The sequence below is a fragment of the Oncorhynchus clarkii genome, chromosome 10, assembly GCF_045791955.1.
Source record: "Oncorhynchus clarkii lewisi isolate Uvic-CL-2024 chromosome 10, UVic_Ocla_1.0, whole genome shotgun sequence".
Taxonomy (NCBI): Eukaryota; Metazoa; Chordata; class Actinopteri; order Salmoniformes; family Salmonidae; genus Oncorhynchus; species Oncorhynchus clarkii.
The window spans coordinates 72,498,420-72,510,919 of NC_092156.1; the positions used below are offsets into that span (position 1 = coordinate 72,498,420).

A 12,500-nucleotide genomic window follows, 5' to 3' on the forward strand; every position below is an offset into this window, starting at 1 on the left:
TCTCTGTTCTGATGCTGTAGCTCCTCCATCTGTCTCCTCTCTGTTCTGATACTGTAGCTCCTCCACCTGTCTCTCCTCTCTGTTCTGATACTGTAGCTCCTCCACCTGTCTCCTCTCTGTTCTGATACTGTAGCTCCTCCATCTGTCTCCTCTCTGTTCTGATACTGTAGCTCCTCCACCTGTCTCCTCTCTCTGTTCTGATACTGTAGCTCCTCCATCTGTCTCCTCTCTGTTCTGATACTGTAGCTCCTCCATCTGTCTCCTCTCTGTTCTGATACTGTAGCTCCTCCACCTGTCTCCTCTCTGTTCTGATACTGTAGCTCCTCCACCTGTCTCCTCTCTGTTCTGATACTGTAGCTCCTCCACCTGTCTCCTCTCTCTGTTCTGATACTGTAGCTCCTCCACCTGTCTCCTCTCTCTGTTCTGATGCTGTAGCTCCTCCACCTGTCTCCTCTCTCTGTTCTGATACTGTAGCTCCTCCACCTGTCTCCTCTCTCTGTTCTGATACTGTAGCTCCTCCATCTGTCCTCTCTCTGTTCTGATGCTGTAGCTCCTCCACCTGTCTCCTCTCTCTGTTCTGATACTGTAGCTCCTCCACCTGTCTCCTCTCTCTGTTCTGATACTGTAGCTCCTCCATCTGTCTCCTCTCTGTTCTGATGCTGTAGCTCCTCCACCTGTCTCCTCTCTGTTCTGATACTGTAGCTCCTCCACCTGTCTCCTCTCTGTTCTGATACTGTAGCTCCTCCACCTGTCTCCTCTCTGTTCTGATACTGTAGCTCCTCCACCTGTCTCCTCTCTCTGTTCTGATACTGTAGCTCCTCCACCTGTCTCCTCTCTCTGTTCTGATGCTGTAGCTCCTCCACCTGTCTCCTCTCTCTGTTCTGATACTGTAGCTCCTCCACCTGTCTCCTCTCTGTTCTGATACTGTAGCTCCTCCACCTGTCTCCTCTCTCTGTTCTGATACTGTAGCTCCTCCACCTGTCTCCTCTCTCTGTTCTGATACTGTAGCTCCTCCACCTGTCTCCTCTCTCTGTTCTGATGCTGTAGCTCCTCCACCTGTCTCCTCTCTCTGTTCTGATACTGTAGCTCCTCCACCTGTCTCCTCTCTCTGTTCTGATACTGTAGCTCCTCCACCTGTCTCCTCTCTCTGTTCTGATACTGTAGCTCCTCCATCTGTCTCCTCTCTGTTCTGATACTGTAGCTCCTCCACCTGTCTCCTCTCTCTGTTCTGATACTGTAGCTCCTCCACCTGTCTCCTCTCTCTGTTCTGATGCTGTAGCTCCTCCACCTGTCTCCCCTCTCTGTTCTGATACTGTAGCTCCTCCACCTGTCTCCCCTCTCTGTTCTGATACTGTAGCTCCTCCACCTGTCTCCTCTCTGTTCTGATACTGTAGCTCCTCCACCTGTCTCCTCTCTGTTCTGATACTGTAGCTCCTCCACCTGTCTCCTCTCTGTTCTGATACTGTAGCTCCTCCACCTGTCTCCTCTCTCTGTTCTGATGCTGTAGCTCCTCCACCTGTCTCCTCTCTCTGTTCTGATACTGTAGCTCCTCCACCTGTCTCCTCTCTCTGTTCTGATACTGTAGCTCCTCCACCTGTCTCCTCTCTGTTCTGATGCTGTAGCTCCTCCATCTGTCTCCTCTCTGTTCTGATGCTGTAGCTCCTCCACCTGTCTCCTCTCTGTTCTGATACTGTAGCTCCTCCACCTGTCTCCTCTCTCTGTTCTGATACTGTAGGTCCTCCACCTGTCTCCTCTCTCTGTTCTGATACTGTAGCTCCTCCACCTGTCTTCTCTCTGTTCTGATACTGTAGCTCCTCCATCTGTCTTCTCTCTGTTCTGATACTGTAGCTCCTCCACCTGTCTCCTCTATCTGTTCTGATACTGTAGCTCCTCCACCTGTCTTCTCTCTGTTCTGATACTGTAGCTCCTCCATCTGTCTCCTCTCTCTGTTCTGATACTGTAGCTCCTCCATCTCTCTCCTCTCTCTGTTCTGATACTGTAGCTCCTCCACCTGTCTCCTCTCTCTGTTCTGATACTGTAGCTCCTCCACCTGTCTCCTCTCTCTGTTCTGATACTGTAGCTCCTCCACCTGTCTCCTCTCTGTTCTGATACTGTAGCTCCTCCACCTGTCTTCTCTCTGTTCTGATACTGTAGCTCCTCCACCTGTCTTCTCTCTGTTCTGATACTGTAGCTCCTCCATCTGTCTCCTCTCTCTGTTCTGATGCTGTAGCTCCTCCACCTGTCTCCTCTCTGTTCTGATACTGTAGCTCCTCCACCTGTCTCCTCTCTGTTCTGATGCTGTTGCTCCTCCACCTGTCTCCTCTCTGTTCTGATACTGTAGCTCCTCCACCTGTCTCCTCTCTCTGTTCTGATGCTGTAGCTCCTCCACCTGTCTCCTCTCTGTTCTGATACTGTAGCTCCTCCACCTGTCTCCTCTCTGTTCTGATACTGTAGCTCCTCCATCTGTCTCCTCTCTGTTCTGATGCTGTAGCTCCTCCACCTGTCTTCTCTCTGTTCTGATGCTGTAGCTCCTCCACCTGTCTTCTCTCTGTTCTGATGCTGTAGCTCCTCCACCTGTCTTCTCTCTGTTCTGATGCTGTAGCTCCTCCACCTGTCTTCTCTCTGTTCTGATGCTGTTGCTCCTCCACCTGTCTCCTCTCTGTTCTGATGCTGTAGCTCCTCCACCTGTCTCCTCTCTGTTCTGATGCTGTAGCTCCTCCACCTGTCTTCTCTCTGTTCTGATGCTGTAGCTCCTCCACCTGTCTTCTCTCTGTTCTGATGCTGTAGCTCCTCCACCTGTCTTCTCTCTGTTCTGATGCTGTTGCTCCTCCACCTGTCTCCTCTCTGTTCTGATACTGTAGCTCCTCCACCTGTCTCCTCTCTGTTCTGATACTGTAGCTCCTCCACCTGTCTCCTCTATCTGTTCTGATACTGTAGCTCCTCCACCTGTCTTCTCTCTGTTCTGATGCTGTTGCTCCTCCACCTGTCTCCTCTCTGTTCTGATACTGTAGCTCCTCCACCTGTCTCCTCTCTGTTCTGATACTGTAGCTCCTCCACCTGTCTCCTCTATCTGTTCTGATACTGTAGCTCCTCCATCTGTCTCCTCTCTGTTCTGATACTGTAGCTCCTCCACCTGTCTCCTCTCTGTTCTGATACTGTAGCTCCTCCACCTGTCTCCTCTCTCTGTTCTGATACTGTAGCTCCTCCACCTGTCTCCTCTCTGTTCTGATACTGTAGCTCCTCCACCTGTCTCCTCTATCTGTTCTGATACTGTAGCTCCTCCATCTGTCTCCTCTATCTGTTCTGATACTGTAGCTCCTCCATCTGTCTCCTCTCTGTTCTGATACTGTAGCTCCTCCACCTGTCTCCTCTCTCTTTTCTGATACTGTAGCTCCTCCATCTGTCTCCTCTCTGTTCTGATACTGTAGCTCCTCCACCTGTCTCCTCTCTCTGTTCTGATACTGTAGCTCCTCCACCTGTCTCCTCTCTGTTCTGATACTGTAGCTCCTCCACCTGTCTCCTCTCTGTTCTGATACTGTAGCTCCTCCACCTGTCTTCTCTCTGTTCTGATACTGTAGCTCCTCCACCTGTCTCTTCTCTCTGTTCTGATACTGTAGCTCCTCCACCTGTCTTCTCCCTGTTCTGATACTGTAGCTCCTCCATCTGTCTTCTCTCTGTTCTGATACTGTAGCTCCTCCATCTGTCTTCTCTCTGTTCTGATACTGTAGCTCCTCCACCTGTCTTCTCTCTGTTCTGATACTGTAGCTCCTCCACCTGTCTCTTCTCTCTGTTCTGATACTGTAGCTCCTCCACCTGTCTTCTCCCTGTTCTGATACTGTAGCTCCTCCATCTGTCTTCTCTCTGTTCTGATACTGTAGCTCCTCCATCTGTCTTCTCTCTGTTCTGATACTGTAGCTCCTCCACCTGTCTCCTCTCTCTTTTCCTTCTGTGCTCACTCTCTCCATATGTCTTCCCCCCCTCCTCTGTTTCTTGCCTCTTACCTCTCCCCCATCTCTCTCCCTTCATCTCCTACCCCTCTCTCTCTCCCTCCATCTCCTCACCCCTCTCTCTCTCCCTCGATCTCCCCCCTCTCTCCCTCCATCTCCTTCCCCCTCTCTCTCCCTCCATCTCCCACCCCCTCTCTCTCTCCCTCCATCTCCCCCTCTCTCCCTCCATCTCCTAACCCCTCTCTCTCTCCCTCCATCTCCCCCCTCTCTCCCTCCATCTCCTACCCCCCCCTCTCTCCCTCCATCTCCTACCCCCCTCTCTCTCCCTCCATCTCCCACCCCCCTCTCTCTCCCTCCATCTCCTCCCTCTCTCTCCCTCCATCTCCTCCCTCTCTCTCCCTCCATCTCCCACCCCCCTCTCTCTCCCTCCATCTCCTCCCTCTCTCTCTCAGGGAACAGCCGCGGTCTTTGATTAGAGTGAGGGGGGGAAACGGATGCCTCTCTCTCCCTCCATCCCCCCCTCTCTCCCTCCACCCCCCCTCTCTCCCTCCACCCCCTCTCTCTCCCTCCATCTCCTCCCCCCCCTCTCTCTCCCTCCATCTCCTCCCTCTCTCTCTCGGAGGACAGCCGCGGTCTTTGATTAGAGTGAGGGGGGGAAACAGATCTCTCTTTCATTGTCTCGTTAAAGCCATTTCTCTTTTCACATGGAAAATCATGTTGCTTGTAAATCATTCAGAATACAGACATTGCACATGTCCAGAATGACAAAATAGTGCACTACTTACCTATGTGCAGTAGTGTACTATTTATGATGGACCAGAGCCCTATAGACAGTAGTGTACTACAGTATGATGGACCAGAGCCCTATAGACAGTAGTGTACTACAGTATATAGGATCAGAGCCCTATAGACAGTAGTGTACTACAGTATATAGGATCAGAGCCCTATAGACAGTAGTGTACTACAGTATATAGGACCAGAGCCCTGTAGACAGTAGTGTACTATTTATGATGGACCAGAGCCCTATAGACAGTAGTGTACTACAGTATGATGGATCAGAGCCCTATAGACAGTAGTGTACTACAGTATGAAGGACCAGAGCCCTATAGACAGTAGTGTACTACAGTGTGATGGATCAGAGCCCTGTAGACAGTAGTGTACTACAGTGTGATGGACCAGAGCCCTATAGACAGTAGTGTACTACAGTATGATGGATCAGAGCCCTATAGACAGTAGTGTACTACAGTATGAAGGACCAGAGCCCTATAGACAGTAGTGTACTACAGTGTGATGGATCAGAGCCCTGTAGACAGTAGTGTACTACAGTGTGATGGATCAGAGCCCTATAGACAGTAGTGTACTACAGTGTGATGGATCAGAGCCCTATAGACAGTAGTGTACTACAGTATGAAGGACCAGAGCCCTATAGACAGTAGTGTACTACAGTGTGATGGATCAGAGCCCTGTAGACAGTAGTGTACTACAGTGTGATGGATCAGAGCCCTATAGACAGTAGTGTACTACAGTGTGATGGATCAGAGCCCTATAGACAATAGTGTACTACAGTGTGATGGATCAGAGCCCTATGGAACAGAGGACTCTGGGTGAGGATGGTGCCAGCTCACCTGGTGTGATGACAGAGCGATTCGCAGAGGAACCCAACCGGCACCGACTGGCAGTGTGACCTCCTCTGGTCTCCCTGCGCACCGCCCCCTCCCAGCTCCATGGGTATCGGAGAGGGGGTGCTGGAGGATGGAACCACTAGACCCCGATCTGAACATCCGCGAGTAGCCAGCAGGTTGTCCAGCCGGATGGACAGGTCCCCCAGCTGGTCAAATGTGAGGGTGGTGTCTCTGCAGGCCAGCTCCCGACGGACGTCCTCGCGCAGCCTGCAGCGGTAGTGATCGATCAGGGCCCTGTTGTTCCATCCCGTGCCGGCAGCCAGGCTCCTAAACTCTAATGTGAACTAGCACTCACTTCCGTCATCATGAAGTGCTTTGAGAGACTAGTCAAGGACCATATCACCTCCACCCTACCTGACACCCTAGACCCACTCCAATTTGCTTACCGCCCCAATAGGTCCACAGACGATGCAATCTCAACCACACTGCACACTGCCCTAACCCATCTGGACAAGAGGAACACCTATGTGAGAATGCTGTTCATCGACTACAGCTCGGCATTCAACACCATAGTACCCTCCAAACTCGTCATCAAGCTCGAGACCCTGGGTCTCGACCCCGCCCTGTGCAACTGGGTTCTGGACTTCCTGACGGGCCGCCCCCAGGTGGTGAGGGTGCGTGCTGGTGGCAGGGAAGTCAGGTGCAGGAGAACGAACTAGGTATAAACTGAGTTATTTAATAAATTCTCACAAACTCCAAAAACCAACATATACAAAATAAAGAAAGTTGGTACAGATCCTGTTGCACCAAAACATACAACGAACAATCACCGACAAAGACATGAGGTTAAACAGAGGGTTAAATACACAACATGTAATGATGGGGTTGAAACCAGGTGTGATGTGAGACAAGACAAAACCAATGGAAAATGGATCAGCGATGGCTGGAAGGTCGGTGACGTCGACCGCCGAACACCGCCTGAACAAGGAAAGGGACCATTTTCGGCGGAAGTCGTGACAGTCTGTAACAGTTCGGGACGAGAGTGTCTCCCCCTTTGAAGAGGGGGATGACCGCGGCAGCTTTCCAATCTATGGGAATCTCAGACGATATGAAAGAGAGGTTGAACAGACTGGTAATAGTTGTTGCAACAATGGTGGCAGATAATTTTAGGAAGAGAGGGTTCAGATTGTCTAGACCAGCTGATTTGTAGGGATCCAGATTTTGCAGCTCTTTCAGAACATCAGCTGTCTGGATTTGGGAGAAGGAGAAGCTGGGAGGCTTGGGCAAGTTGCTGCAGGAGGTGCAGTGCTGTTGGCCGGGGTTGGGGTAGCCAGGTGGAAAGCGTGGCCAGCTGTAGAGAAATGCTTATTGAAATTCCCAATTATGGTGGATTTATCAGTGGTGACAGTGTTTCCTGTCCTCAGTGCAGTGGGCAGCTGGGAGGAGGTGTTCTTATTCTCCATGGACTTTACAGTGTCCCAAAACGTTTTGGAATTAATGCTGCAGGATGCAAATTTCTGTTTGAAAAAGCTGTGTATTGGTTCCTGGCTTCCCTGAACAGTTGCATAACGTGGGGACTATTCGATGCCAGTGCAGTACGCCACAGGATGTTTTTGTGCTGGTCGAGGTCAAGTCTGGAGTGAACCAAGGGCTATATCTGTTCTTATTTACATTTTTATTGAAAGGGGCATGCTTATTCATGATGGTGAGGAAAGCACTTTTAAAGAAGATTTAGAGTTTCTTCTGTCTGAATATACAGTATTTATCCACAGCTGACTTTTATACTAGCTTTAATATAATAATAATACTATATTAACCCTAACCTTAACCATTACCCTAACCTTTACCCTGACTCTAAACCTTACTGTAACCCTAGCAACAGGTTACATATCAACACATTTACTCTGACTCTTAACCTTACTGTAACCCTAGCAACAGGTTACATATCAACACATTTACTCTGACTCTTAACCTTACTGTAACCCTAGCAACAGGTTACATATCAACACATTTACTCTGACTCTTAACCTTCCTGTAACCCTAGCAACAGGTTACATATCAACACATTTCTAGTTGATAGTTTGTTCAATATTTATCAGGCGATCAATCATGTTGTGTTGTATCAGCAGGAGATGAAGAAGCAGCACCCTCCTCTTCCTCACCAGGATGTCCAGAGAGAGATCAGAGAGGGGGAGTAACTGGGGATACACCATGATGGAGCCCTGATACAGAGGACAGAGCACAGGTGAGAGGGGGAGGAGGGGAACTGTGTTTGTGGAGGGGGAGGAGGGTATATGTGTATGTGTGTTTGTGAGAGAGAGAGAGAAAGAGAAATGAGAGAGAGAAATAATGAAGGAGAGAGAGCAAAGGAGAAACAGACAGAGACAGTTACAGAGAGGAGGGTCTCTGTGTTCGTGTATAAGGCTACCCGTTGGTCTGAGGTGATTGTCTCTAATCTGGCTCAGCGGGGTGACGCAGTAACACACTCACAGTAATCTCATTATCTTTGTGTGTGTGTGTAAGCACATGCCATTTGTCCGATGTGTGTTTTATTTGAGTGTGAATTTATAAACGTGCTGTAAGTGAAAGAACTATAAAGAAGAAGTTGAACGAGGTGAAGTGAAAGAGTAAAAGAGAGAGGTAGAGGAGGAGAAGATGGGAAGAGTGAGGCAGGGAGAAGGAGTGAATGGTGGAGTAGGGCACATGTGCTGCTGTAGCCTCATTAGCCTCTTGAGTGAGTGTGTGTGTGTGTGTTTGTGTGTGTGTGTCAGTATTATCCTGTCAGAGGAAATCTAACTCCTCCCATTGTTTCTACTTATCTAATAAACAGAGAGAGAGAGATAGAAATAGAAAGAGTGTGAGTGATGGTTGGATGAACGATTGATGAAGAAAAGCCTGGGGAAATTAGAGCTAGGTGGATGAGACTGACAGACATGGAGGCAGGGAGAGACAGTGAGAAGGTACTCTGCAATAGAAGTGTTCACATGACTCCACCACCTAGTTTCTTGACAGTGAAATGCTTCGCTACGCTGTGTCTATTGTTTAATGGCTCCTCCCTCACAACACTGTAGTAGACAACAATGGGATTAGATACCAGTGTTCTGTTTTACATTCTGATAAATAGACAACAATGGGATTAGATACCAGTGTTCTGTTTTACATTCTGATAAATAGACAACAATGGGATTAGATACCAGTGTTCTGTTTTACATTCTGATAAATAGACAACAATGATATTAGATACCAGTGTTCTGTCACATTCTGATAAATAGACAACAATGAGATTAGATACCAGTGTTCTGTTTTACATTCTGATAAATAGACAACAATGGGATTAGATACCAGTGTTCTGTTTTACATTCTGATAAATAGACAACAATGAGATTAGATACCAGTGTTCTGTTTTACATTCTGATAAATAGACAACAATGATATTAGATACCAGTGTTCTGTCACATTCTGATAAATAGACAACAATGAGATTAGATACCAGTGTTCTGTTTTACATTCTGATAAATAGACAACAATGAGATTAGATACCAGTGTTCTGTTTTACATTCTGATAAATAGACAACAATGGGATTAGATACCAGTGTTCTGTTTTATATTCTGATAAATAGACAACAATGGGATTAGATACCAGTGTTCTGTCATACATTCTGATAAATAGACAACAATGGGATTAGATACCAGTGTTCTGTTTTACATTCTGATAAATAGACAACAATGGGATTAGATACCAGTGTTCTGTTTTACATTCTGATAAATAGACAACAATGAGATTAGATACCAGTGTTCTGTCATACATTCTGATAAATAGACAACAATGAGATTAGATACCAGTGTTCTGTTTTACATTCTGATAAATAGACAATAATGAGATTAGATACCAGTGTTCTGTCATACATTCTGATAAATAGACAACAATGAGATTAGATACCAGTGTTCTGTCATACATTCGGATAAATAGACAACAATGGATCCATTTAGGAAGTCCAAACGACGAAAGTGTTCATTAGCGATATGTTGTTAATGAGAAGGGACTAGAATGTATTGGATTAAATATGTTGTTGAGTGGTTTTAGTGTTTGGTATGAGCTGAAACCTCACTCAGTTTTTTTCATAATCTACTTTTGAAGAAGACAAATGCCATGTAAATATCCATGAATCATATGGATGATCGTTAGCATCACATTTGCCCCGTGTCACAACTGTTATAACCCAGATGCAGATAGTACAGTTCTCAATCATTTATTATAACACAAAGGCCAGGTCGTCTACAGGCAGAGGTTTGTTGTCAGGTCAGAGTCAGGCAGGTACAGGACGGCAGAAAGCTCAGGGTCAGGGCTGAATGGTCAGAACCGAGAAAACTTGGGAAAAAACACTTGAGAAACAAGAAAACGTGAAATCACACTGGTAAAAACTGACAAGATAAACTGGCAACAGACAAACAGAAAGAGGAGACAGAAGTTTAATCTGTGGGATGTATACGGGGTGCATCAGAAGACGAACAGCAGAGAGGATAAGTACTTTAGAGATGGTTAGGGCCGATGAAACGGGGGGGGGGAGTTTACCGGAGTCTACCCGGAGGGGCAGGTCCCGAGTGGACAGCCATACCCTCTGACTGAGCCGATAGCAGGAAGCAGAGGTCCGGTGGCGATCCGCTTGTCGCCGATACCCGGAAGTGGTCTTCAACAGCTCGACCCGGGCTCTCTTCCAGGTACGGAGACAGCAGCGGATGAACATCTGGGCAGAGGGATGGCTGACTTCCTCCTCTTGCTCGGGGAAGAGCGGGGGCTGATATCCCAAGAGACACTCGATGGGTGAGAGACCAGTAGCCGAGCAGGGAAGGCTGACTTCCTCCTCTTGCTCGGGGAAGAGCGGAGGCTGATATCCCAAGAGACACTCGATGGGTGAGAGACCAGTAGCCGAGCAGGGATGGCTGACTTCCTCCTCTTGCTCGGGGAAGAGTGGGGGCTGATATCCCAAGAGACACTCGAAGGGTGAGAGACCAGTAGCCGAGCAGGGATGGCTGACTCCCTCCTCTTGTTCGGGGAAGAGCGGGGGCTGATATCCCAAGAGACACTCGATGGGTGAGAGACCAGTAGCCGAGCAGGGATGGCTGACTTCCTCCTCTTGCTCTGGGAAGAGCGGGGGCTGATATCCCAAGAGACACTCGATGGGTGAGAGACCAGTAGCCGAGCAGGGATGACTGACTTCCTCCTCTTGCTCGGGGAAGAGCGGGGGCTGATATCCCAAGAGACACTCGATGGGTGAGAGACCAGTAGCCGAGCAGGGAAGGCTGACTTCCTCCTCTTGCTCGGGGAAGAGCGGGGGCTGATATCCCAAGAGACACTCGATGGGTGAGAGACCAGTAGCCGAGCAGGGAAGGCTGACTTCCTCCTCTTTCTCGGGGAAGAGCGGGGGCTGATATCCCAAGAGACACTCGATGGGTGAGAGACCAGTAGCCGAGCAGGGATGACTGACTTCCTCCTCTTTCTCGGGGAAGAGCGGGGGCTGATATCCCAAGAGACACTCGATGGGTGAGAGACCAGTAGCCGAGCAGGGATGGCTGACTTCCTCCTCTTGCTCGAAGAAGAGTGGGGGCTGATATCCCAAGAGACACTCGATGGGTGAGAGACCAGTAGCCGAGCAGGGATGACTGACTTCCTCCTCTTTCTCGGGGAAGAGCGGGGGCTGATATCCCAAGAGACACTCGATGGGTGAGAGACCAGTAGCCGAGCAGGGATGGCTGACTTCCTCCTCTTGCTCGAGGAAGAGTGGGGGCTGATATCCCAAGAGACACTCGAAGGGTGAGAGACCAGTAGCCGAGCAGGGAAGGCTGACTTCCTCTTCTTGCTCGGGGAAGAGTGTGGGCTGATATCCCAAGAGACACTCGATGGGTGAGAGACCAGTAGCCGAGCAGGGAAGGCTGACTTCCTCCTCTTGCTCGGGGAAGAGCGGGGGCTGATATCCCAAGAGACACTCGATGGGTGAGAGACCAGTAGCCGAGCAGGGAAGGCTGTGGTGGACGTATTCCACCCAAAGATATCAAACTTTGTCACCTGCACCGAATATAACAAGTGTAGACCTTACCATGAATTGCTTACTTTACAAGCCCTTAACCAACAGGGCAGTTCAAGTTCAAGTTGCTGGCTCCATGTGGTGGGATTGGAGGAGACGAGGCAATGAAGGGCTGTTGCCAGGTCCTGATTGGCTCGCTCCAACTGGCCGTTAGATTGGGGGTGGAAACCAGAAGACAGGCTGGCTGACGACCCATTGAGGGTGCAGAACGCCTTCCAGAACCAGAAGTGGAGGCCATGTCCACCGGAAAGTCCATGGATCCGGAAGACGTGCTGCACCCTGAGCTGAGCCGTCTCCTTGGCTGAGCCGTCTCCTTGGCTGAGCCGTCTCCTTGGCTGAGCCGTCTCCTTGGCTGAGCCGTCTCCTTGGCTGAGGGTAACTTGGGAAGGGGAATTAAATGGACGGTTGGAAAGGCACCTAAAGCGTCATCTAAGGGGATCCTGGATGGCAGGTCAGTTATGAGAAATGTGCCCATTCCAGGACTGGGTTAAAACCTCTCTGGGATATCTAGCGGCCCACCTGGCCAAAAGCCAGGGGAAATGCAGAGCGCCAAATTCAAAGAAATTTACTATAAAAATCAAACTTTCATTAAATCACACATGTAAGACACCAAATTAAAGCTACACTCGTTGTGAATCCAGCCAACGTGTCAGATTTCAAAAAGGCTTTTCGGCGAATGCAAACGATGCTTTAATCTGAGGATAGCACCTCCGTAAACAAAGAGAGAAACCATATTTCAAGGCGAGACACAAAACGCAGAAATAAAAATATAATTCATGCCTTACCTTTGACGAGCTTCTTTTGTTGGCACTCCAATATGTCCCATAAACATCACAAATGGTCCTTTT

General features: G+C 48.9%; 1 protein-coding gene across 1 annotated transcript in view; it reads left to right on the forward strand.

The window, feature by feature from the left end:
• LOC139419337 (uncharacterized) overlaps positions 1-12,500 on the forward strand; it is an 85,142-nt gene that overhangs the window by 16,357 nt on the left and 56,285 nt on the right. Inside the window, 1 exon segment of the mRNA XM_071169278.1 lies at positions 7,699-7,814. The gene's annotated coding sequence lies outside the window, so the exon portion shown is untranslated.